Below are 27,081 nucleotides of genomic sequence, written 5' to 3'. Positions count from 1 at the left end.
AATAACAAGGCCAGTGGAAGTAATGATATCCCAGCTGAATTATTTAAAATTTTAAAAGATGATGCTGTCAAGGTGCTACACTCAATGTGCCAGCAAGTTTGGAAAACTCAGCAGTGGCCAGAGGATTGGAGAAGATCAGTCTACATCCCAATCCCAAAGAAGGGCAGTGCCAAAGAATGCTCCAACTACCGCACAATTGCACTCATTTCACACGCTAGCAAGGTTATGCTTAAAATTCTACAAGGAAGGCTCAAGCAGTATGTGGACCGAGAACTCCCAGAAGTGCAAGCTGGATTTCGAAGAGGCAGAGGAACCAGAGACCAAATTGCAAACATGTGCTGGGTTATGGAGAAAGCTAGAGAGTTCCAGAAAAACATCTACTTCTGCTTCATTGACTACGCAAAAGCCTTTGACTGTGTCGACCACAGCAAACTATGGCAAGTTCTTAAAGAAATGGGAGTGCCTGATCACCTCATCTGTCTCCTGAGAAATCTCTATGTGGGACAAGAAGCTACAGTTAGAACTGGATATGGAACAACTGATTGGTTCAAAATTGGGAAAGGAGTACGACAAGGCTGTATTTTGTCTCCCTGCTTATTTAACTTATATGCAGAATTCATCATGCGAAAGGCTGGGCTGGATGAATCCCAAGCCGGAATTAAGATTGCCGGACGAAATATCAACAACCTCAAATATGCAGATGACACAACCTTGATGGCAGAAAGTGAGAAGGAATTAAAGAACTTTTTAATGAGGGTGAAAGAGGAGAGTGCAAAATATGGTCTGAAGCTCAACATTAAAAAAAATAAGATCATGGCCACTGGTCCCATCACCTCCTGGCAAATAGAAGGGGAAGAAATGGAGGCAGTGAGAGATTTTACTTTCTTGGGTTCCATGATCACTGCAGATGGTGACAGCAGTCACGAAATTAAAAGACGCCTGCTTCTTGGGAGAAAAGCAATGACAAACTTAGACAGCATCTTAAAAAGCAGAGACATCACCTTGCCGACAAAGGTCCATATAGTTAAAGCTATAGTTTTCCCAGTAGTGGTGTATGGAAGTGAGAGCTGGACCATAAAGAAGGCTGATCACCGAAGAATGGATGCTTTTGAATTCTGGTGCTGGAGGAGACTCTTGAGAGTCCCATGGACTGCAAGAAGATCAAACCTCTCCATTCTTAAGGAAATCAGCCCTGAGTGCTCACTGGAAGGACAGATCCTGAAGCTGAGGCTCCAATACTTTGGCCACCTCATGAGAAGAGAAGACTCCCTGGAAAAGATCCTGATGTTGGGAAAGATTGAGGGCACAAGGAGAAGGGGACGACAGAGGACGAGATGGTTGGATAGTGTTCTTGAAGTTTGACCAAACTGCCGGAGGCAGTGGAAGACAGGAGTGCCTGGCCTGCTCTGGTCCATGGGGTCACAAAGAGAGGGCTTTTCTTATCATGACGCTTGTCAAACTGTGTTTTCAATTAGTTGACTCCTAAATATCCATAATACCATAATAAATCCTATATCTATATATCTATATATCTATATATCTATATATCTATATCTCTATCTCTATCTCTATATCTATATCTATATCTATATCTATATCTATATCTATATCTATATCTATATCTATATCTATATCTATATCTATACCTATACCTATATCTATCTAGTCTTACAGGTACCGGTACATTTTTTTGTCTTTTGTTTTGTTTTTAACTGCTATTATGGTTCAATTTGCCTCACACTTACTAGTCTAAAGCCCTGGTGCTATTTTCCTTGCTTGTGTTACTTTCTAAGTATTTGAGTGAAATTTTTCCATGCCTTTATGTCTGCCTCAGGCAGATAATTTTTCTTTTCTTTCTATGGCATTCAAGCAAAATTAGCTGAGCCATTCTGAAGTTTGAGGTCAAAGGAAGGCGTTCTGTTCTTTTCTTTTCTTTGCAAATGTAGCTGTTTCCCAACAATTATGATTGTGAAGTTTTAATACCTCCCAAGTTGTGGAAGGGATTAAATTGGGCTGGTACATAGTTTTTGTACTGAGGTCAAGTTTTTATGGCTATAGTGAAATGCTGTTTCCATTACAGACGTACCATTAGATTGCTTTGGCTGCAGCTAGATGGCCAACCTAGGAGCAAATGGCAAGAAGCCTGTCACTGCTTCTGGAGTATTCAAAGCTGGTGACCAAAGTCAAAGTGTCAAAGTGTTTAGTCAAGTTGAGTGGGATCAATTCCAATCTGTTACCTCCGAGGATGTGGACAGGCTGCTTGGACGAGTGAAACCAACCACCTGTCTCCTGGATCCTTGCCCATCCTGGCTTATAAAAGCTAGCCGGGAAGGACTGGGTGATGGGCTTCGTGGGGTGGTGAATGCTTCCCTCCGTGAGGGAGCCTTCCCAGACCCGCTGAAAGAGGCGGTTATTAAACCGCTTCTTAAAAAACCATCTTTAGATGCGGCCACGATGGCCAACTATCGCCCAGTCTCAAATCTTCCATTCTTGGGCAAGGTGATTGAGCGAGCGGTTGCCGAACAACTCCAGGCACGCCTGGAAGAAGCGGACCATTTGGATCCCTTCCAGTCGGGATTCAGGCCTCATCATGGGACTGAAACTGCCTTGGTCGCACTGGTTGATGATCTCCGGCGGGCTAGGGACAAAGGTGAGAGCTGTTTCCTAGTTCTGCTGGACCTTTCAGCGGCGTTTGATAACATCGACCATAACATCCTTCTGGACCGTCTTCAGGGGCTGGGAGCTGGGGGCACTGTCATACAGTGGTTCCGCTCCTTCCTCCTGGGCCGGGTTCAGAAAGTGGTGGGGGGGGATGAGTGTTCAGACCCCTGGGCCCTCACTTGTGGGGTGCCTCAGGGTTCGGTCCTCTCCCCCATGCTTTTCAACATCTACATGAAGCCGCTGGGAGAGATCATCAGGGGATTTGGGCTGGGTGTTCATCAGTATGCGGATGATACCCAGCTCTACCTCTCTTTTAAATCAGAACCAGTGAAGGCAGTGAAGGTCCTGTGTGAGTGCCTGGAGGCGGTTGGAGGTTGGATGGCGGCTAACAGATTGAGGTTGAATCCTGACAAGACAGAAGTACTGTTTTTGGGGGACAGGAGGCGGGCAGGTGTGGAGGATTCCCTGGTCCTGAATGGGGTAACTGTGCCCCTGAAGGACCAGGTGCGCAGCCTGGGAGTCATTCTGGACTCACAGCTGTCCATGGAGGCACAGGTCAAATCTGTGTCCAGGGCAGCTGTTTACCAGCTCCATCTGGTACGCAGGCTGAGAGCCTATCTGCCTGCAGATTGTCTCACCAGAGTGGTACATGCTCTGGTTATCTCCCGCTTGGACTACTGCAATGCACTCTACGTGGGGCTACCTTTGAAGGTGACTCGGAAACTACAACTAATCCAGAATGCGGCGGCTAGACTGGTGACTGGGGGCGGCCGCCGAGACCATATAACACCGGTCTTGAAGGACCTACATTGGCTCCCAGTATGTTTCCGAGCACAATTCAAAGTGTTGGTGCTGACCTTTAAAGCCCTAAACGGCCTCAGTCCAGTATACCTGAAGGAGCGTCTCCACCCCCATCATTCTGCCCGGATGCTGAGGTCCAGCGCCGAGGGCCTTCTGGCGGTTCCCTCATTGTGAGAAGCAAAGCTACAGGGAACCAGGCAGAGGGCCTTCTTGGTAGTGGCGCCCGCCCTGTGGAACACCCTTCCAGCAGATGTCAAAACGATAACCAACTACCTGACATTCAGAAGACATCTTAAGGCAGCCCTGTTCAGGGAAGTTTTTAACGTGTGATATTTTACTGTATTTGTGGTTTTTATGGAAGCGGCCCAGAGTGGCTGGGGAGGCCCAGCCAGATGGGCGGGGTATAAATAATAAATTATTATTATTATTATTATTATTATTATTATTATTATTATAAAGATGCTGCCTTCAAGCAGGCTCTTACACACACACACACACACACACACACACAAAATTATCCAAGCAACTCTCCTCTTTTGATGTTCCTTTGTTATCTTGACTACAGTTCATCTGCACATGCTCAGAAAGACATCAGCTCTGCCTTGTACACGATAGTTTAAGGTTGTTTTTCAAGGCAGGGGCCATCCAAGTTGGCCAATGTTACTGGGGTGAGGAATAAGATTGGAGTCTCTCCCTTTGAAAATGCATTTTTTTCTTTCTCGACTTTTTAACATGCATAACCTCCAGCCAACCTAAGGGGCAAAAGCAGCAACAGGGTTGTTTTGCTGTGATCATATCCAGGCAGGCATTAGGTAACAAGCTTCATTGTGAAGCGAATGGCATGTTGGTTGTTGCTTCTTTGTCAAACAAAGTCAGTACGTCACAGGAAACCTTTTAGTTATGATGGTTAGTGTAAAGAGGCCTAAATTGTAGTGAAAGGTTTACTGAGAATACAGTACGTAGCAGAAATCTAAAGCTTGCTAGGGATGCAGTGATCCCCACAATGTGTGTGTGTGTATAGAGAGGGAGAGAGGGAGAGAGACTCTTCTTTCCTCAGTCAAAATTCCTTAATGATTCACCTAATCAGAAATCACACACTAATCAGTAACAAACTTTATACGTATTAAAAGTAAAGGTAAAGGGACCCCTGACCTTTAGGTCCAGTCGTGACTGACTCTGGGGTTGCGGCGCTCATCTCGCTTTATTGGCCGAGGGAGCCGGCGTAGAGCTTCCGGGTCATGTGGCCAGCATGACTAAGCCGCTTCTGGTGAACCAGAGCAGCGCACGGAAACACTGTTTACCTTCCCGCCAGAGCGGTACCTATTTATCTACTTGCACTTTGACGTGCTTTCGAACTGCTAGGTTGGCAGGAGCAGGGACTGAGCAACCCATCGCGGGGATTCAAACCGGTGACCTTCTGATTGGCAAGTCCTAGGCTCTGTGGTTTAACCCACAGCGCCACCCGTGTCCCTTATACGTATTAATAAGACCCAAAAATTAACAGGGCACAGCTCTTCCATAAAGTAACAAGAAGCGCCACAAAACCCCTGCACAGTTTTCCTGCACAAACCTCACCGAAATAAACTGCTCCCACTTCACTGGGGCTGTGTCTCATTTGGCAACTGAGCCTCCCTCTCCATGGCCTGAGCTGCTGCTGAAAAATCCACCCTTGGAGGCTCTCACCTCATGGAAGAGCCACTTCTGCGAGTCAACAACAGCATGAATAAGAGCCAAAGCTAGTCTGGAGGTTTCATTTACACACAGAAATGGATGCAAAAGTATCTGATGTCTATTTTGCTTACCTCTACTTTGTTTGTTGTCAAGCTACCCTCTCAGGATGACAATGATAAATTATACTGTCAGCTAGGAAAATTCAAAGGTGGGAAAGCCAAGATCCCAATCTTCTATACATGTGGATATGGAGGGAAAGGCACATATGCTAGATCTCCCACCGTAGACGTACACACACACACACACACACACACACACACACACACGTAGCCTGCCCATGCAAGGATGCTTTCAAAAGTAAATTTAATGAGTACAGGAAGCACATGCTCACAGTGGAGGATGGATGCCCAGAAAGTTGAGAGTTGCCTGTATGAAAGCCTATCCCTCCCTAAAGGCTGCCCATTGGAGCAGAGTGCCAGTGATTCTGGAATTCATCAGTTACCTGGTTTAGTATACAATTTTTCACCAGGTCGTAAATCCTGATTGTATTATGAATTTAGGGCTATCTCCCTTGACCACAAGCTTAACATGAGTCAACAGTGTGATGCAGCAGCAAGAAGAAAGCTAACACTATTCTAGGGTGCATCCACAGCAGCATAGTCAGGGGCGTCTTACCCATAGAGGCTAGTGGTGCGGGGCGCCAGGGCACCAAGTTCTGGAGGGCACCAGGGAAGAGGTGGAGCCTGGATGTGGCACCTCCTGGCATCAGCTCACCACCCTTGCCCGCCTCCGCCATGCCGTGCTGAAGGTGCGCCACGCCCGGAGCCTCCATCTGTTGTGGCCACCGCGGCACGAAGTGGCCAGCTGAGCCGGAAGGCGCCGTGTCCAGCCTCCGCCTCTTCCCCACAGGAGGAGCTGCCCTCCAGCCGCTGCCCGCCTCCTCCAGCCCTGCCAGCAGCACCGTCCTCCCTAAGAAGAATGGGAAATGGGGGGCGCGCGCTGGAAGGAGCTTTGCACCACGGCGCCGGATATGATTAAGACAGCCCTGAGTATAGTGTCCAGATCAAGGAAGTAATAGTCCCACTCTATTCCACCTTGGTCAAACCACACCTGGAATACTGTGTCCATTTCTGGACACCACAATTTAAGAAGGATGTTGACAAGCTGGAACATGTGCAGAGGAGGGCAACCAGGAGCTGCTCCAGGGACCAGCAGTGGCAGCCATGGAGAGACTATGGAGAAGTAACGGGATGCTCTTGCACAGGCACCACTGCCATCACTGCCGTCGCTCCGGACAAGTGTTGGCTCATCTTCCCCCTTGAGCTTGGTGGCAGTGGTGCTGGCAGGGGAAATATGGACATTCCAGGATCCAATCAGAAGCCAGGATTGCTTTTGTAATTCTGGGATTGTCCCTGGAAAATCAGGACATTTGGAAGGATAAGCAGCCTGCTCAGGGCCCACCAAAACCTGGAGCCAGGCCTGTGAGAAAGAACCAGTGGGATCCTTTTCGGCATTAAAGTCTCTGTGATCCATGTACAGGGGTTTCTCAGAAAAGAAATCAAAATGGAAGAAGTTCATATGTGGTGGGGCTGCATTAAAATTTTAAAAAATTGGGATATGATATACAAGGAAATTTTTAAAAATGTTCAAACAAACTTTCACAAAAGAACCAGAAGCCTTCTTCCTCTTGGGAATATTGGGACCAGAGATTCCTAAGGAAAAAAGAATATTCTTATACGCTGCGACAGCAGCGAGAATACTGGCCACCAAAAAATGGAAAGGTGAAATGATACCATCAAAAGAGGAATGGCAGGAAAAATTGTTTGAATATTTTGAATTAGCAAAATTGACAGAGGCAATTAGGAGACAGCCAACTCGAAGGTTAAAAAAAAGAATGGGGAATTTATAAAGAATATTTAATTAAACATTGTCCACAAGTGAAAACCTGGACATGCTTTGGCTAAACTCCTCAATTTGCAAGTTAGATAATAATAATAATAATAATAATAATAATAATAATAATAATAATAATAATAATAAATTTTATTTATATCCCGCCCTCCCCAGCTGAAGCCGGGCTCAGGGCGGCTAACAACAATCAAATAATCAAACAGTCAAATAATCACACATTCTAAAAATATTTCATTATAAAAATTAATTAAAATCAAATTGATGGCAACCGATTAAGCAAAATTCTGTGCAGGTTGCCAGAGGAGGGAGTCAGGCTGCGCCCTGACCAAAGGCCTGGTGGAACAACTCTGTCTTGCAGGCCCTGCGGAAAGATGTCAGGTCCCGCAGGGCCCTAGTCTCTTGTGACAGAGCGTTCCACCAGATTGGAGCCGCAGCTGAGAAGGCTCTGGCTCTAGTTGAGGCCAGCCTAACCTCTGTGGCCTGGGATCTTTAGGATGTTTTTATTTGCAGCCCGTAAATTTCTCTGTGGGACATACCAGGAGAGGCGGTCCCGTAGGTACGAGGATCCTAGGCCGTATAGGGCTTTAAAGGTTAAAACCAGCACCTTAAACCTGATCCTGTACTCCACCGGGAGCCAGTGCAGCTGGTATAGTACCGGATGAATGTGATCTTGCAGCGAAGACCCCATAAGGAGTCTCGCCGCGGCATTCTGCACCCACTGGAGTTTCTGGGTCAGTCTCAAGGGCAGCCCCACGTAGAGCGAGTTACAATAATCCAGTCTGGAGGTGACCGTCGCATGGATCACAGTGGCTAGGTCAGGGCGAGAGAGATAAGGGGCCAACTGCTTAGCTTGGCGGAGATGAAAAAATGCCGCCTTTGTTATAGCTGTAATCTGCACCTCCATAGAGAGGGAGGTATCGAAGATTACACCCAAACTCTTAACGGACGGTGCTGGCACTAATTGCACCCCCGCAAGAGATGGGAGTTGCCCCCTCGATCCCATATCGTCCCGTCCCAGCCAGAGGACCTCTGTCTTCGAAGGATTTAACTTCAACCGGCTTCCACGTAACCATCCAGCCACAGCTTCCAGACATCTGGGGCCGAGTCAGGATGGCCATCCATCAACAGATAGAGTTGGGTGTCATCAGCATACTGATGGCAACCCAGCCCAAAACTCCGGACAAGCTGGGCGAGGGGGCGCATAAAGATGTTAAAAAGCATCGGGGAGAGAATCGCACCCTGAGGCACTCCACACACCAAGGAGTGGCGCGATGACAATTCCCCCCCAAGCGCCACCCTCTGTCCCCGACCAGAGAGAAACGAGCGCAGCCATTGAAGGACTGTGCCCTGGATCCCCACGTCGGCAAGGCGGTGGTCCAGGAGTTCGTGATCGACCATGTCGAAGGCTGCTGACAGGTCTAGAAGAATCAGCAGCCCCGACCCGCCTCGATCCAGCTGCCTGCGGAGATCATCTGTTAGGGTGACCAGAGCCATCTCGGTCCCATGACCAGCGCGGAAGCTGGACTGGAATAAATAACACATGAGATAGAATAAAGAAAGAAATGGAGAGAAGGAATATGGAAACAGTGATAATAATAAGAATAAAAAAAGGATGAACCCTCAATGCGGAGGTTGGAAGTCATATGGAGAAATTAAGTAATTGTGAATTAACAAAAATATTTAAATAATACAAGTCTTCTTTAGGAATTTAAGGGTTTATATATATTTGTTTATTTGGTAATCTTTTGTTTCTTCTGTGTTTTATTTAGAATGTATAATTTTTACCATGGAAGAAAATGAGTAAAAAGGATACTGGCAAAATGGAAAAAGTTCGCCATTGCTTTAGCTTAATCCAGAAAGCATCCTCATTGTTACTAAGGACTTAAAGACTGCATTTTCATTTTTAAATTGCAGCTCTTCACTCTACCATTATATGCTGCCAGTCAAATTACTTCCCCAGCTATCCCTCTATGAATGGAAATCTGAATTAAATGAACATGAATACTCCCCTTTCAGTGACCAGCAAAGGGCTTTGCCTTAAAAGTCCCCAAAGATCCATAAACGGAGGGCGCATGACTCACTGCCCCATCTGTTTCCCTTTCCTGGGTTGTTAGCACATGGATTTGTGCCTGTTTCATATTCTGTATTTGTCAATGAATGTTTCATTTGACCTTCAAGTTTATGAGGCAGAAAAGTATGCAAGGTGACGCTTCTTATGAGATGAACATTCCTTGGTGAACATGTGAATGTTTTCAAGATTTATTCTGCCAGGAGAGCAACCTGCCCTGATGCAGCTGGGATAGTGTTGTATGCCTGCATGACTCAAAGCTAAATTACGGCAATACAGTGGTACCTCGGGTTAAGTACTTAATTCGTTCCAGAGGTCCGTTCATAACCTGAAACTGTTCTTAACCTGAAGCACCACTTTAGCTAATGGGGCCTCCTGCTGCCGCCGGGCCGCCGGAGCATGATTTCTGTTCTCATCCTGAAACAAAGTTCTTAACCTGAAGCACTATTTCTGGGTTAGCGGAGTCTGTAACCTGAAGCATATCTGAGGTACCACTGTATTTGCTTTTTATTCAACAGACCTTAGGCTGGTCCACAAGTGCATGTTCATCACTTGATGACCACCTATGATTACATGTGTGTGCATGTGTGTGCGTGTATGTGTGTACATATATAGGAGCTTCACACATAAGAATGGACTGTGGGTGAAGCAAGTGATGTGCATATATATGAACTAGCCCTTAAAAACCAAGCATGTAATTTCTGGCACACAATCCCAAACGGTATATTAGATTCAGGAAGGGGGAATTGCAACAGTGATGCAGCTGGCCATTCCTGTTTAACTTCAGCAACTCCTCTTCTTCCCCAAATACGGATGAATTCCACTCCAGATGATTATATACTTGGAAACCAGTGTCTTAAGGGCTCATCCAGACTTCCTTTTGGGCCACATTTCTTGGTACAGGACCATACTCTAAACTGCAGGGGTCAGCAAACTTTTTCAGCAGGGGGCCGGTCCACTGTCCCTCAGACCTTGTGGGGGGGCTGGACTATATTTTGGGGAAAAAATGAATGAATTCCTATGCCCCACAAATAACCCAGAGATGCATTTTAAATAAAAGGACACATTCTACTCATAAAAACACACTGATTCCCGGACCGTCCGCGGGCTGGATTGAGAAGGCGATTGGGCCGGATCCAGCCCCCGGGCCTTAGTTTGCCTACCCATGCTTTAAAGCTCTATGTCTGAGTATTGTTGCTGTTTTGTTTCCCTCTGAATCGGAGCAAATGACAATCGAGTTTTCTGTGGATTCTGTGAATTGATCTGATTCAGCAGTAAAACATGGATTTTCCCTGGGGAAGTGCCCCCCCCCCCGCAGCTTTAAAGTGCAGATCTGTGCCTGGAAGGCATGGTGCAAACAGAAGCCAGGATAAGTGCTTAGTATCACCTTACCAACAAAGGTCCGTATAGTTAAAGCCATGGTTTTCCCAGTAGTGATGTATGGAAGTGAGAGCTGGACCATAAAGAAGGCTGATCGCCGAAGAATTGATGCTTTTGAATTATGGTGCTGGAGGAGACTCTTGAGAGTCCCATGGACTGCAAGAAGACCAAACCTCTCCATTCTGAAGGAAATCAGCCCTGAGTGCTCACTGGAAGGACAGATCGTGAAGCTGAGGCTCCAAGACTTTGGCCACCTCATGAGAAGAGAACACTCCCTGGAAAACACCCTGATGTTGGGAAAGATGGAGGGCACAAGGAGAAGGGGACGACAGAGGATGAGATGGTTGGATAGTGTTATCGAAGCTACAAACATGAGCCTGACCAAACTGCGGGAGGCGGTGGAAGACAGGAGTGCCTGGCGTGCTTTGGTCCGTGGGGTCATGAAGAGTCGGACACGACTAAACGACTAAACAACAACAACAACAACATCCAGGGGGAAATTGCACAGCTGTTCTAAATGAATGTGTGGGATGTATCATCACCGTAGCAGTCAAATACAACATTTCCTGTTGCCTAGAGTGGACACACAGGAGAATGTGGCTCCAGACAGGGAGGACTTCCTGTCATACCTGCTCTGGAACCTCATCCCTCTGTGTGTGACCAGGTAGATGGGCGTGACCCTGGCAGACCCTATAAAAGGGCTAGCCATGCAGCCATCTTCCTCTCTTCTGGCTCTTAGCCTGTAGCACATGGCTCGTCCTTACAGAGGATGGAAGCCACAAGGTAGAAAGTCTGAGGTCTAGCTCAGACCTCTTTTCTCTACAACTGTAACTGTAACTACAAGATAAAGCCTGCCTTCAGGACAATACTGTGAACTGAATGTAAGTAAACTTTATCATTACTTTTAAAAGAAGACTGTTGTGTCATTGTTGTTTTTAATAGGCAACTAAAGGGGAAATTAAGGGACGCGGGTGGCGCTGTGGTTAAACCACAGAGCCTAGGACTTGCCGATCAGAAGGTCGGCGGTTCGAATCCCCGTGATGGGGTGAGCTCCCGTTGCTCGGTCCCAGCTCCTGCCAACCTAGCAGTTCGAAAGCACGTAGTGCAAGTAGATAAATAGGTACCACTCCAGCAGGAAGGTGAACAGCGTTTCCGTGCACTGCTCTGGTTTTGCCAGAAGCAGCTTAGTCATGCTGGCCACATGACTATACGCCGGCTCCCTCAGCCAATACAGCGAGATGACTATACGCCGGCTCCCTCAGCCAATACAGCGAGATGAGCGCCGCAACCCCAGAGTCGGTCATGACTGGACCTAATAGTCAGGGGTCCCTTTACCTTTACCTAAAGGGGAAATTTACCAGGAACTATCCAATCAGGAAAAGCCAGACTGGATTGCTTAACTTAAATGATTCTAACGAACCCTTCAACTTGCTTCCAGCAGTGTGCAACGGAATTTGCTCTGCTACTTGCTCACTAGCGTTGAGTGAGGAGGGATAATATTTAATCGATATATCCTCTTTGGCTTTTCTCAACATTCCCACAGAATGCCTACCCTGGGGCTTAGAATACAAGGACAGTGTGGCCAAGGACAGGTGGAATGGTTGTTAATGGTGTTGGGAATAAATGCTGGTGCCGCTGAGCTGCTGCTTGGCTGGAGCCTTTCCTAAACCATGGTCCTGCGAAGGAGGGAGGACATTGTATTCTCCTGGCATAGGCATCCACTCTAGGGGACAGGGGTCCTGTGGGCCCTCCCCAATGATTTTCTTCTGGGGCACAGTCCCCTCAATGTTTTATCTCCCCCCCATCTGCCTCCCCAGCTTCCTTCCTGCTGTGCCCCCCCCCCGCTATATCCCTGCTTCTCCTGCGTGGCACATAGCACCTCAGCAGCAGCGCAGGGGAAGGCAAGCCAGCAGAGGCAGGGCCCTCCTGCGGTGGGGACATAGGGCCCCCGGAGGGGCCTGCCCCCAAACTACAGTGGGGACAACCAGAGCGCTGGTGAGGGTGCATGGCCAGCTGACACAGGGAAGGAGAGAGGCAGAACAAGCACCCCTGCCATGCTGCCCATGCCCACATCACCACTGGCTGCCAACGCTCGCTGCTCCTGCCTGGGCACATAATGGCCAGACCCTGGCTTGGAAGGAGGGGGGTGAGGGGCTGGGGCGAGACAGGCCTGCTCCCCCCTACCCCAACCCACTCAGGTTGGCACCACAACCTCCTGGCACATGTTAGGAATAGATTTCCCATGGAATTAACATACCACAACTTCCACAGCGGCCTCCCCGTCTGCCATTTCTTCACCTTTTACTTTGGCGATCACTTGTAGCTGAGTAAGATTGTCTTCCATAACCACGGTTTTAACAATGAGTCCATTAGTGACTGTGGAGGCCAATTCTGGAGCCACACATCCTTCCACAGTGGGGACATTGGTTTCCGGGCGGGAGTTGATCACGGTGAGGGTTTGCCGAGCGTGCCTTCCTCTTAGCACGTTTCTCCCTTGCGTCCTGAGTTCAAGTGTCCTCAAAACCCATGACACCTTTGGCAAAAGCTGTTCTCCAACTGGAGTGCTTGCAAGCCAGTGTTTCCCAGTTGTCAGTGTTTATACTACATTGTTTTAAGATTTGCCTTGAGACAGTCTTTAAACCGCTTTTGTTGACCACCAGCATTACACTTTCCATTTTTAAGTTTGGAATAGAGTAGTTGCTTTGGAAGACGATCATCAGGCATCCACACAACATGACCAGTCCAACGAAGTTGATGTTGAAGAATCATTGCTTCATCACTGGTGATCTTTGCTTCTTCCAGTAAACTGGTATTAGTTCGCCTGTCTTCCCAAGTGATGTGTAAACTTTTTCGGAGACACCGTTGATGGAATCTTTCGAGGAGTTGGAGATGGCATTTATAAGTGGTCCATGTTTCACAAACATATAGTAAGGTTGGTAGTACCTTTGTAGTACTTTGTAAACAAGCATTTTGGTTTCCCTGCGAATGTCCCTGTCCTCAAACACTCTGCACTTCAGTCAGGAGAAAGCCGCACTCACAGAACTCAGGCGATGCTGGATTTCGGCATCAGTGTTGGCCCTTATGGAAAGATAACTGCCTAGGTAGGAGACGTGATCGACATTTTTCTTCATGGCAGCACAGCAGCTGCTGTGGCCTGCCTGGCTTAGGACCTGGGAGACGGAAAGGAAAATAAAAACAGAGGAAGATGTTACAGATGGGAAATGTCAGGGACATAAATTTAGAGACCCTGGCTTATGTTTCGCAGCAGCACTCAGCTGCTTCCCAGGTGCTTGGAGGATGTGTGTGTGTGAGGCATCTGGGCATTAGGAATATAAACCAAGCTCTGGCTCTGTGGCTCACCTAAATTCAGGGAATTCTGTTCCTGGGCAGCTGGCAGAGCCCCTCTTCACCACATTCCCCTGGCGTTGTTGACTCGAAGCCAGCCCAGCCTAGCTTCAGGTCCCCCACCAAGTGCCCCCTTCTAGAACCCACCGCTCTCAACCGACTCTCAACTGCCTCCCCCCAACATTCAAACTCCCTCTCTAAGCCTCCTCCTGTCTTCTCTCTCCCCCAGAATTCCACTCTCTCTCTTCCCCCCTCCCTCCCTGCTTGACATTCCCTTGGGAATTCTAATAAAGGTAAAGGTAAAGGTACCCCTGCCCATACGGGCCAGTCTTGACAGACTCTGGGGTTGTGCGCCCATCTCACTCAAGAGGCCGGGGGCCAGCGCTGTCCGGAGACACTTCCGGGTCACGTGGCCAGCGTGACATTGCTGCTCTGGCGAGCCAGAGCCGCACACGGAAACGCCGTTTACCTTCCCGCCAGTAAGCGGTCCCTATTTATCTACTTGCACCCGGAGGTGCTTTCGAACTGCTAGGTTGGCAGGCGCTGGGACCGAGCGACGGGAGCGCGCCCCGCCGCGGGGATTCGAACCGCCGACCTTTCGATCGGCAAGTCCTAGGCGCTGAGGCTTTTACCCTCAGGGCCACCCGCGTCCCACTGGAATTCTAATAGAATTACCATATTTACAATATTACACACAATCATAGCTGTCAACCTTCCCCTTTTTTGCGGGAAATTCCCTTATTCCAGTGCTGTTTCCCGCTGCTTCCCGCTGCTATCCCGGATTGTTAGATACCCCGTAGACTGTCCCCGGGACAGGTGAGGCTGCTGATCCCTTATTTTCGAGGCTGCTGATCCCTTCTTTTCAAATCTGAAAGTTGATAGCTATGCACACAATATTGTTATAGATTGAGGGGGAACCCACTAAAGCCTAGAGATTAATAAATGGTTGGATTTGGGATTATTTGGGATGTGAAGGGAGAAATACAAGCTGCAGAGGAATTCCTGGGCTAGCCTGTGCAAAAGGACCTGGCCAAGTGAGGGCCTTTAAGAAACAATTCAAGGACAAGGAGAGCCTAACTGGAAATGCAAGAGAACTCCTTCTCCCTTGCCCTGTGGTGTGAAGAGAGACGGGGGATTTGAAAGGGGGCCAGGATCAGGGGCAGAGGAAGGGGGTGCGGTGGGGGCGGGACACCCCCACTGAGGGAAGTGACAACATGCCGGGTGTCACTCACCGCGGGGCCTGCAGCGCGCCCGAGTCATGCATCTCTCCTGGGAATGACATGGTGGCTTGGGCGCCCGCAGGCTCCACGCTGCCCCAAACGGTCTTCCCACTGCCTCCCCCTCAGCTGTAGGGCGGCTGAGGGGGAGGAGGCAGGCAGACTCCTTGGAGGCCCCGCAGAGCATCCTGCCCCAGCTCGCCACGCCCCGTGGGTGGCTGGCCCCACCCCTGGGCACAGGGCATGCGCACTGCCCCAGGCGCCTGATCGGCTTGCTCCATCGCTGTATGAAGGGGGGTGGATTTCCATTATGTGACCAGCCTCAACCTCCAAAGACGGCTGTCAAGGAAGACCTGTATTTCTGTGAACAAAAAGAACAGGATTAGGGTCAAAATAACACACGTGATGTAAAGGAAGTGACTACAGCCATACCTCAGGTTAAAGTAGCTTCAGATTGAGCATTTTCAGGTTGCGTTCCGCAGCGACCCAGAAGTAACGGAACGGGTTACTTCCAGGTTTCACCGCTCGCACATGCGCAGACTCTCAAAATGATGTCACGCGCATGTGCAGAAGCGGCGAATCGCAACTCGCGCAGATACGCAGATGCGGGAAGAGCAGATTTTTGTGGAACGTGGAAAAGAGTACGACTGGGTGCAGGAGAGGCAAGAGCTACATACATCATGTGCCTGCAAGCCATATGGCAAGATGGACGTTGATAACAATGGAGGAGTTTAGCTACTGTCTGTTAGCATCTGATTTGTGTATTTTAAGGCAAGCATGCTGGTGATGCTTTTGCAAAACGATCCAGACTAATTAGCATCTAACAAATGCCTGGGAAACAGCTGTTATTTACAGAAAATGACAGACAGGAACTTATGGAGAATAGTTCCAAAAACAGAAATAGTTTCATTTCATTTCATTTTTAAAAAACCCAATACAGTATACTTATGAGGCAAAACCATATTTTTCAAGAGGGACATATATTTTATAAAGCAGAAGGCAATTTAAATAATCTTTGAGATCAACAGGTTGCAGTAGGAGACAGAGTTTTATCAAGAAGAAGTGTGAAATATTTTATATTGTTGTAGGGTGGGGGTCAGTCTGGATGATATCCATTGGTCCCATCCAGGCCTGTGATTTTGTATCTGTTGGGATGTTAATACTGCAAACCCCTCCATCCTATGCTTGGGTTGCATATATTGTCAGCATCGCCCTTGAGCCAGTGCCACTAACTGGACTCATCCACTTCAGCCCCGACCGGGCCAGGCGAGCTGGGTAGCACTTCCAGAGACCACCTTCTGCACAGGAACAGGTAAAAGTGCTGTGGACTCACAGCTTAGAGTTGTGAGAACCGGATTTACTCCCACAAGAAGACAGTCGTCGCACAGCAGAGTATAGCAGAGTATAGCAGAGCATAAATGACTTGGAGAGTAGCTCTGTAGAATATCTTCTTTATTCTATCTACAACTATAATACACAACTATATACAGAGCTAAATGAGGTCTAAACAAAAAATGCTGTAATGGTTTTAGGGGTTGCTCGTGCGTAAGCCCACACCTGGCTGGGTTGCCTAAGTGAACCTTTTCTGTCCGGACAGCCACTCACCCGTGGCTGTCTCAATCGCTGGCAGAATCCGTCAGTGGGCGTTTCTTAAACTTCTTCCAGCAAAGAAGTTCTTTCACGCCCAGTCTCCTCCTACTTTCCCTGCGCGGAAGTCTTCTGCGCAAGGAAGGCGTAGGCAGTGGAGGACCCTTCCTCCCCCCGCTGGTCCCCGGTAAGGAGTCATGTGACCCCCTCTCAGATTCCCCCATCTGCCCCCCTTCTCCACTGGAGCTGAGCTGATTCCCTTCCCCAGAAGATGGGCTGCCTCTCCCAATCCCGGGACGCTCTCTGGGATCCCTCTGGAGCTTGCTCTCTCCCTCTGGCACTGATGGCAGTTCCCTGACAAATGCTGAACTGCACTGAGTGTCTGCAGCTGCTCTTAGCAGCAACCTTATCTATACACACGATCTATAACACTCAGTCTCTCTCTCTCCCCGACACACTGACTGACTGACTGATGTTAGGCTGGAGCGGAATAAGTAGAGAGCAGAACACCGCCCCTCCTCTCTGGAAAATCACCAGACTCATCAGCAGATTCCTGGATATGGGAGGGGTGAAATCTCCTCATATATTTTTATAGAAAAAGACACCATAGTTTCTATCGACCTTTATTCCAAGGAAACCAAACCCAGGGCTCCCTGAAGTCTCTCTCCTCTCAGAAATTGGGGTGGACACAACGTTATTAGGGTCAAACAAGATATAATCAGAGCAGACAAAAATCAGGAAACAAATGGGTACCCCAGTTACATCTGGCTTGGCCCTAATAGTGTTGCGTGCACCCCAATCTCTGAGTGGGGAGAGGCTTCAGGTAGGCCGGAGCCATTTGTTTGCTGCTTTTGTCTGCCCCTTTCACATAAAAAACCATCTCCAGGCTTGAGGGGGTCAAAGTGTCTTCCTACACTGGTGGGGCCTCAGCTGCAGGCCCACCTACTAGTATTGGTGGGAAGCTACAAGCTGCCATTATACATTTCCCACAATACCATATCTGTCAACTTTCAGATTTGAAAATAAGGGATCAGCAGCCTCGGAAATAAGGGATCAGCAGCCTCATCTGTCCCGGGGACAGTCTACAGGGTATCTAACAATCCGGGATAGCAGCGGGAAGCAGTGAGAAACGGAGCTGGAATAAGGGAATATCCCGCAAAAAAAGGGAAGGTTGACAGCTATGCACAATACCCCTGAGATTGTGTCTCTTTGGGGCACTGTGGGAAATATAAAATGGTAGGTTGCCTACTGTGACATTAACATATGAGAGTGCTGGAGGTGAAATAGTTAAACAGGTTACCCAATCAGAACCCGGGGGTGGAGCCAGAGGGACTATAAAACCAGCTCTGGGAGCGGCGAAGGAGGGAGTTCGTTGGGAGTTGGGTGGTTGGTTGGAGTGGGAGTGAATTGGGATAGAGTCTGTGGGTAGGTTGAGTTAGTGTAGAGAAATAAGCTGAGTCAGGAACAGTTAGGGGCAAGTAAATATCTGAGAGGTGGTTTGGTGAATGAGAGCAGGTAGTTCTAGGTCTGGATAGGCACCCCATGATTGTAATGGACCGATACCGTTTATGAAACCACACGCTTGTTAAACTGCAATAAATAAACAGAAGTTTATGTTCCAATTTAACCCTGACTGGATTCAGTATTGTACCAGGTAGGGCCTGGGTGGTGGCAGCGAGAAATAAAGTGCTGGCACAGGGATCAATAGACGGTGAAACGTCCAGGGAACCCTGTGTGATCGCCACACCTACCCAGTCATCTGGGCAGATTTCAAAGGGCCCTGGGGCCCTCACAGTTTCCCAAGGGTGCCAAGTTGCTAATGCCAGGCCTGAGCTGGATTTCTAAAGGGTACATGGAGAGCTGAGCTGAACACTTCCCTGCCTTGCTGCCCCAATGCTCTGTACTTGAAGCAGTTGTCTCACCAGCCCAACCACACTCCCAATATCAGGGCCAGATTGAGAGAAAAAGGGATGTGGTCACAGAAGGTGAGGTTTAGGAGTGGGGAGATTCATCTTCTGTTACATAAATTATTCCCTCTGCTGTGTTATGCTCAAGCAACCCTGCAGCAAGGAAGTGGTCCTTAGCGTTGATGCTAACATGCTACCGTAGACCTGCACAATTTATGATACACTAAGCCAAACACAGCACAGAGTCCAGCAATATCGTATTATGGCCTCTCAGATGCTGGGCAACTCCCAGGAGATTTATGGGCATGTGTGCTGTGTTTGGCAAGTCACAAACTGCAGCCGGCTCGACAAGCAGAAGTAATTGAAATGATCGCCCAACCCATTCAGAAGGCTAGCAGCAGGTAATGGCAGATTAACACACGGAATATAAAGTAGCCTATTAAAGGCCAATTAAGCACCTGAAATCATATTAGAGGCTATTCACTTCAAGCCTCTCCCAGCTTAACCTTGCCAGCCAAATCCATAGGCATTTAGACAGCAAAATGCAGAGGGTTGTGGGGTGGGGGGTGGGGAGTGTTAACAAGACAACTCCAGCACCAGAGGGGGAAAGAGATAGAGAGGGGCAGAGGGGTGGACGGGTATTGTTGGAGAGGAAGAGGCTTGCAGGGAGCAATGCAGCGAGCTCCTGCAGATGGCTGGAATGCCAAACAGGATGTTGATGTTTGGGACTGTACCATGGAAACAAAGGGACAGTCTATTCACTGTGCTGAGCACCGGATGTTAGCTCAGAGTGTCATCTGACCTGTACTGGAAGTACAGGAAATACAGGGGAGGAGTTTCTCTCTCTGCTGTTGGTGTTAAGTGAGTGCAGACACGTTTCTCTGTACTGCTGAAAAGGACAGAAATAAAGGCCTGTAAATACATTTCTGTTTGCCTCTTTCCCCTCCCTGGGGATAGCAGGGAGGAGGGAGGAGTAGCATGTTCTTCTCAAGGTGAGGAGGATCGCTGATAGAAGACTTCGCCTGTATCTTGCCGGGAGTCGCAGACAGGGAGGTCAACAAGGAATCATAGCCGGGTACCTGGAGAGTGGCCAATTCCTCTGACAAGGCTAAAGATTCCAACATAAAGGGCATGATTTTGACCTGAAGCTTCTTCTGGAGAAGAACCAAGAGTCATCTATGTTCTGGATGTGGCAGAAGGACAGAACTTCCAATAGCCCAAAGAATTAACTTTCCCAACTCCAAAACTACTCAAGGCAGTGCAAGAGGCAGTGCCGTCCTTACCTGGGGGGGTCAAATATTCCCGATGAGTCAGTAAACAAAATCAGTTATTTATGCTGCATCGTTGTTAGGATGTTGATGCTGTGAACCCCTCCATTGCAGGCTTAGGTTGTATATATGTATAAATAAACCATATACAGTGGTGCCTTGCAAGACGAAATTAATTCGTTCCGCAAGTTTTTTCTTCTTGCGAGTTTTTCGTCTTGCGAAGCACGGTTTCCCATAGGAATGCATTGAAAATCAATTAATGCGTTCCTATGGAAACCGCTTGCCAGGCTGGCGGTGGGGAGAAGGGCTTTTCTCCCCACCGCAAGCCTTCAGGACAGGTACGGGAACAGAGGGGAAGGCGCGCAGCGCTTTTCCTCTGTTCCCGGGGCTTGCGTGGGAGGAGGGTTTTTCCTCCCCACCACCAACATTCAGAACAGCATTCTGAATGTTGGTGGTGGGAAGGAAAACCCTTCTCCCACCCCAAGTCTTCAGGACAGCCATCCGAAGGCTGGCACGGGGAGAAGGTCTCTCCGCCCCCCCGCCCGGCTTCGGAGCAGCCTTCCGAAGCCGGGCGGCGGGAGGAGGTGTCCCCGCCCCGCCACCAGGCTTCGGAGGAGGTCCGAGGACAGTGGGGAAGACGCGCTGCGCTTCCCTGCTGTCCCGGAGATTTCCCTATGGGCTTTCGTCTTGCGAAGGAAGCCCATAGGGAAATTCATTTTGCGAAGCGCCTCCAAAATGGAAAACCCTTTCGTCTAGCGGGTTTTCCGTCTTGCGAGGCGTTCGTCTTGCGGGGCACCACTGTATCATAAAGACACCACAGTCCGCTGTGCCTCATTCCAAAGTACCCCTGGAATGTTGCATCGCTCGGAGATTGGGGTGACATGCAACAATACTAATAAAACAATAAAACAGCCCTTTAACTAAGTCTTTTACCAAAAAATGGTTGGAACAAGAAAGTCTTCAACTGCCAGCAGAAGGACAACAAGGAGGGAGCCAGGCTAACTTGGGAGAGTTCCAAAGTGCAAGGAGCCACCACCGAGAAGGCCATCTCCTGCATCCCCACCAAGCAGGCCTCTGAGGGTGGCAGGACTGAGAGAAGGCCCTCCCCCAAAGATCTCAAACCAGGACAGGTTCGTATGAGGAAGTGCGATATTTCAGATATGGCATTATCTTAATAGCATAGCAGTGAATTCCTCCCATGATCTATTCAAAATGCCACATAATACAGGAAGCAGCATTCACACACCAGCACTGGTTTTTGATTTTTAAAAAGTTAATCCCCTCTAACCCGAGAGAGCAGAGTATCAAGTATCGTATTAAATAAATAGACCACGTTTCCCAAGCCAATCACTGCACTTGCTTAGGTTCTCCCCTAAGTTCCTGTTATTACTTCTTGCCTCTGTGTCTTCCCCATCTAAACAGATGCTAACCTTCACTGTTTCCTCTCCTTCCTGTTGATATGCCAAGGGAAACATAAAATGTGAAGTAGCGACTAGCTTCTTTATTGGCAAACACAGTGGAAAATAATCCGGAGGAGGGATCTAGCATGTCTGTAGGCAAAGCTGACTTGTGCAGTCCAGCTGTTTTTGAGGGTTAATGCTTTTCCTTCACCCTGCAGTGGCTACAGTTGTCAGAGTTCATGGTTTGACCTCAAGTGTCAAGCTTTTAGGCCCAGTTTTTTTGCAAAAAAAAAAAAAAATGCTTGCAAAAATGTGTGTATTAGTGAAAATTGTGTACGGAAATATTCCAGAGGTGCGAGTACCTCTCAAAATACTGCTCTGACAAAACACAATGCCTGAATAGTGCTGATTTTTCATCCTTCCCAAAATTATTTTAAGTAAGAAGACACTGCGAAAGGTGCTTCAGTTTTAGTGAAGGTAAAGGGACCCCTGACCATTAGGTCCAGTCGTGGCCGACTCTGGGGTTGCAGCGCTCATCTCACTTTATTGGCCGAGGGAGCCGGCGTACAGCTTCCGGGTCACATGGCCAGCATGACTAAGCTGCTTCTGGCGAACCAGAGCAGCGCACGGAAACGGCATTTACCTTCCTGCTGGAGTGGTACCTATTTATCTACTTGCACTTTGACGTGTTTTCAAACTGCTGGTGGGCATGAGCAGGGACTGAGCAACAGGAGCTCACCCCATCATGGGGATTCGAACCGCCAACCTTCTGATCAGCAAGCCTTAGGCTCTGTGGTTTAACCCACAGCGCCACCTGCGTCCCTTTCAGTTTTAGTAGCAGATTTAAAAATTCTTGGGCTTCATGGCAGGGCTGGAGTTTCCCTCTTTGTCGTGGGGCATTTTAGACCTTTCCTTCACCGTGGAAGCCAGTAGACTTGGCTGAAAGTGAACATTCACAGTTTAGATTAAAATAGTGGAGAACTATTAAAGAAGCTGGGAAATGCTCCTGTGTGATTGACAAACACTCAAGGACACACGCTGCTCCTCATCTGCAGCTAAGCCGTTGCTCTCGCTCTCGCTTTGCCAGCAAAGGTCTTACCTCATTACACACGGCTGCAGCCTGCAGTGATAAAAGTTGGTCAGAACCCGTACAGTTCATCCAAGCTATTAATGGAAACTGTAGCTGGAAAGTTTGGACTTGGGTCTCTGGAGCTTAGTTTGTAATTAGCAGTACTTAGATAATGTGCTGCAAATCCTCCTAATAAATTATCTGGGACTGCACTTTGTGAAAACCACAGATTGACGTGGAAGCCTCTTTCCCTGCAGTGTAGTTGCTTATTATGCAAAAGTGAGCAGGCTGCAAAATTGCAAGGAACAGAGCCAGGGGGTTGGATGCTTTTTTTAAAGGCTGTATATGAAACTGGAAATCCAGTTGTCATGACGGCTATACGCTGCTTCCAGAATCAGAAGCACCACACAGGGGCATCTTACCCATAGAGGCTAGTGGCGAGGGCGGCAGGGCGCCAAGTTCTGGAGGGCACCAAGGAAGAGGCGGTGCCTCCCAGCATCAGCTCGCTGCCATTGCCCGCCTCCACCATGCCACGCCGAAGCAGCACCGCGCCTGGAGCCTCCATCTGCCGTGGCCACTGCGGCACGAAGCGGTCAGCTGAGCCGGGAGGCGCCATGTCCAGTCTCCACCTCTTCCCCGCTGGAGGAGCTGCTCTCCAGCCGCTGCCTGCCTCCTCCAGCCCCACCGACAGTGCCGTCCTCCCTAAAAAACTCTGGGAAATGGGGGGGGGGCGCCGGAGGGAACTTTGCACCACGGCGCCAGATATGCTTAAGACGGCCCTGGCACCACACTCTGAATACTTGTCACTGGAGGACAAGGCAGTTTGACACCTGTGGCCAACCACAAAATAAAGCCCCTTTCCCGGCCAGGAAAGTAGGGGTGAGTGAAGATCTACATCAGGAACAAGCAGGGAATAAAGATCTACACCAGGAACAAGGGTTCCCAACGCTTTGCGAGGCACCGGAAGTTGCGCCTGCGGTGTGGGTGCTGAGTACCCACAATTTTGTTGTGGTTACTTGGGCACCAAGAGCCTCCTATAGTTGGCTCCCCTGGCAGGGCCGTAGCTCAGTGATAGAACACCTGCTTTGAACACAGAAGGTCCCTAATTCAGAACCTCCGCATCTCCTGGCAGGGTTGGGAATACGCCTTGCCTTGAGTGCTCTATTAAAAGGACTGATCCTGAATGAAGTTATCCCCGGACCTTTGGGCCTCACAAGTCTCTACTAAGAGTTGGCAGCTTTTTTAAGGCATTAAACAACTATAATACATTGAAATTTGTAAGGCAGATGGTAACTATTTAGAAATAATTAAATTTGCAAGCTGGTCCTGCGTCTTACTAGAAAAAAGTCAACAACACGAAATGGGAAACACTGATATTATAGCTTCAGTATGTTCTCATTCTTGGTCTCATTCTCATCCCATACAACATAAAGCTGCAAATGTAAAGGCCTCTCTGAATAGTACTGGTGGAGCCCGGCAATTTTTTCTCCTAGAATGACCAGAGGAAAACCATGTCCTGTCTTTCGAATAGTAGCATGCTGTTCCACACCACCCCAGTCTCCTCTGAGCAGCTACACAAGATTCCAGGCATTACAGGCACTCCCCTGGTGCTGTTTCTGTTGGGAAATCAAGGCACAAAGGAGGCTAGCGTCTGTAAGAAATATGGTTTATGGTTTATTGACGACTTCCGGGTTGGTGCCTCTGGCAATGGCGGAATTCCTCTGATCGGGAGGAATTTGCCCCGTGGGAATTTGGGTCTGTATCGTCACGGCAAAGGCAGAGACCCGTAAAAATCACAGGCGGGAGAAGCCTGTGAACGTGGGATTCGGCGGGCACCTTTTGCGCCTCCCCTACTCGCGGGGAAACCCGGTTTCGGGGATCCGGAGCGACGTGGGGTGAGCGGCACGGTGCTTCGAATCGTCTGCTTCTTCCACGGAGCGAAGCCGCATAGCTGTTGCCGGAGAGCATTGACTTTTTCCTGTGGACAATTTGACTCCAAAGTAATTACCCGTGAGTAGAGCTGAAGCGAGAGAATTTGATTTTAAACGTTTAATTTGGCATCGAAATGGGGAGGTTCAATACAGGAAGTCCGCCTTCCCTATTTGTAAATAGACTGAGGCAAGGAGGCTGCAAGCTGAAGTCTTGGAAAGCCTTTTGTAAAAGACTAAATTTCCATCGGTAAAGAGCAGAAAACCCCCCCATAAAACCCCCTGCTATATCCAGGTTTTCCACTTGGATATCTGCAGAAAAGTCAATGTGTTGCTCTAAATGCCTTTGCTTTTAGGAAGTTCCCTCAGGCAAGCCCCACAGAGAGCCCAATCCTCTGCACCAGCCTGCCACTTGCCAATTCAACAGGCTGATGTGGAGCAGGATTTCAAGCCAGGAGCGCGAGCCAAAGCAGGAACAGACCCCTAACACACAGCCTTGCATCGTCCAGGGGAGGGGGGGAGGTGCTGGTCATCCTGCAAAGCCGCTGCACCCCTAAAAGGAGGGAAGTAGACTCCTGAGTGGAACTCCAGTCCCTCTGCTTTCTTTCAACAAGATTAGCTCCACAGAGAGAGAGAAAAACATAGCAGTAAGTTTATGGCATCGTTTTACATAAAACACTGGCAGTCCCTATAGATTCTCCACAGACAGGTTTGTGGGGCTGGTGGAGGAAGAGGGGTGCGGGGGAAAGTGCACCGCGATCCCAGTGGGGTGCCCTTGTGGCTGCTCCCCACCCGCGCTGGGTGCCACGCCCCAGGACGCGTGCCATGCTCCTGCGGGTGGCACCAGCCACACCCCCGCCTGCTCTCCGCCCCCCAGTGCTGAAGCATTGGTCCCCCTTCTCAATTGCTCAATTGTCTTGGATAGGTTGGTTCTAGTTTGTGTGCTCTGGTAGGCACCTGTAAGAAAATGTCAGTCTCTGGAATCTTCTCTCAGAAGTGGAAGAGACAAGAGTGTGTGTAGTTGAATTTTTGGAAGAAGAGGAGCCAGGGTGAAAGGACTGAGGGACAAGAAACATCTGATATCAGAAGAGCAGTATATATTGCTTCCCAAGTACCTCATTTTCTTTCAAATATATTTTCAAAAGGCCCTAGACATTTTTGCTACACCTTTGCCATCTGTCTTTGATTATTTTCAGCTTATCTGTTATTTTAGTTGTCAGTAGGTGGAGGGCTATAGCCCAGTGTGTTCAATTCAGGCCATTTTTGGAACTAATTTTATCTTTGTATGAATCACCTTGGTATAATAAAAATTAGATGCAAAGGAAAATAATGAAAATAAATTCCAGAGGGAGAAGCTGATGACATATATTTTAAAAACAGAGTCATGAAGGTGAAGAGAACAATTATAGCAGGAGAGTAAAAACACTCGTGTACTTGTTGGAAGAATGTACTTTTTGCTTATAAGAGTGAATGGATCAGATTTCTAAACCGATTCACACAAATGAGGCTTGCTTGAGTAAATAGGTAATCCTCAGATGTTACATAAGTGTGCATTGCTTGAATACGGTTTAAATTGCTTGAATACGGTTTAAAATGTTGGCTAGTAAACTGACATTAAGCTACAGCTCCCCAATGCAGTGGGGAGCTCTAGTTCAAGTTAACCAAGCTGGTGTGACAAGGCTGGCATGCAAAGGGGGAAGGCGTGGGTTCAATGTTTATTCCCAGTTTCTATGAATTAGAAAGTCAAACATGTTACATTCAAACTGTGCCATACAGTTTATGTTTCAGTGAGCTGTCCACCACCACAACCCCAAAGACTTTTTGTTTGTTAATCACCCGCAGTTTAGATCCCATCAGCTTTTATGGGAAGTTTGGCTTTTGGCCTCAGTTAGCTATTTTGATGCCTATTTTGCTCCAAGAGATCCTCTTGGGGGGAGTGCAAGAGCTCACCTTGAGCCTAACTTCCGTCCTGCTGCTGTGCAAGGCACTGAATGAGTGGTTACATCACCTTCCAGGCATGCAAACTCTAAGGGACTCAGGTGTCTTCAGCCCCCTCAATATTTGTTGGAAGGGGGCTGGGCCCCCTCAGTGTTGAGGGGGACCAGTGTGTGGCGCATGTGCTTGATGTCATGTGCGATGCGCAAGCACAACACATGGCACGGTTTTGGTGGCCAGTTCCTCCAGAGCACTTGGCCTCCTCCAGGTGTCGCAACGTCACACAGGCATCATGCGTGACCTCACATGTATGCGACCATTGTCAGGACCCCTCAGCCTTGGGGGCAACCTGGCGCCTCTGCCACCTTCACCACCCCAGGCTTAGGATTACAAGCTTACTTGATCATAAACTGAACATAAGTCATCAGCCCATACTGATTAACACAGTCTTAGGTCACATCCCCAACATACATTTAGTAAAGGTAAAGGGACACCTGACCATTAGGTCCAGTCATGACCAACTCTGGGGTTGTGGCGCTCATCTTGCTTTATTGGCCGAGGGAGCCGGCGTACAGCTTCCGGGTCATGTGGCCAGCATGACTCAGCCACTTCTGGCGAACCAGAGCAGCGCACGGAAACGCCATTTACCTTCCTGCCAGAGCGGTACCTATTTATCTACTTGCACTTTGATGTGCTTTTGAACTGCTGGGTTGGCAGGAGCAAGGACCGAGCAACAGGAGCTCACCCCGTCGCAGGGATTCGAACTGCCAACCTTCATCCCTCTTATACCACTGGAGTGGTGGACTCTCACTCACTGAAGGTGTTTAGGCAAAGACTGGATGCTCACCTGTCAAGGATGCTGTAGTATTGAGCAGGGGAATCAGGTTAGTTCAGCCCCAAACTCCCATTCAACTCTATGAGGATTGGCAAAAA

The sequence above is a fragment of the Podarcis muralis genome, chromosome 13 (genome assembly GCF_964188315.1).
Source record: "Podarcis muralis chromosome 13, rPodMur119.hap1.1, whole genome shotgun sequence".
Taxonomy (NCBI): domain Eukaryota; kingdom Metazoa; phylum Chordata; class Lepidosauria; order Squamata; family Lacertidae; genus Podarcis; species Podarcis muralis.
The sequence above is the reverse complement of the archived record's forward strand: the minus strand, read 5'-3'. Positions refer to the sequence as shown.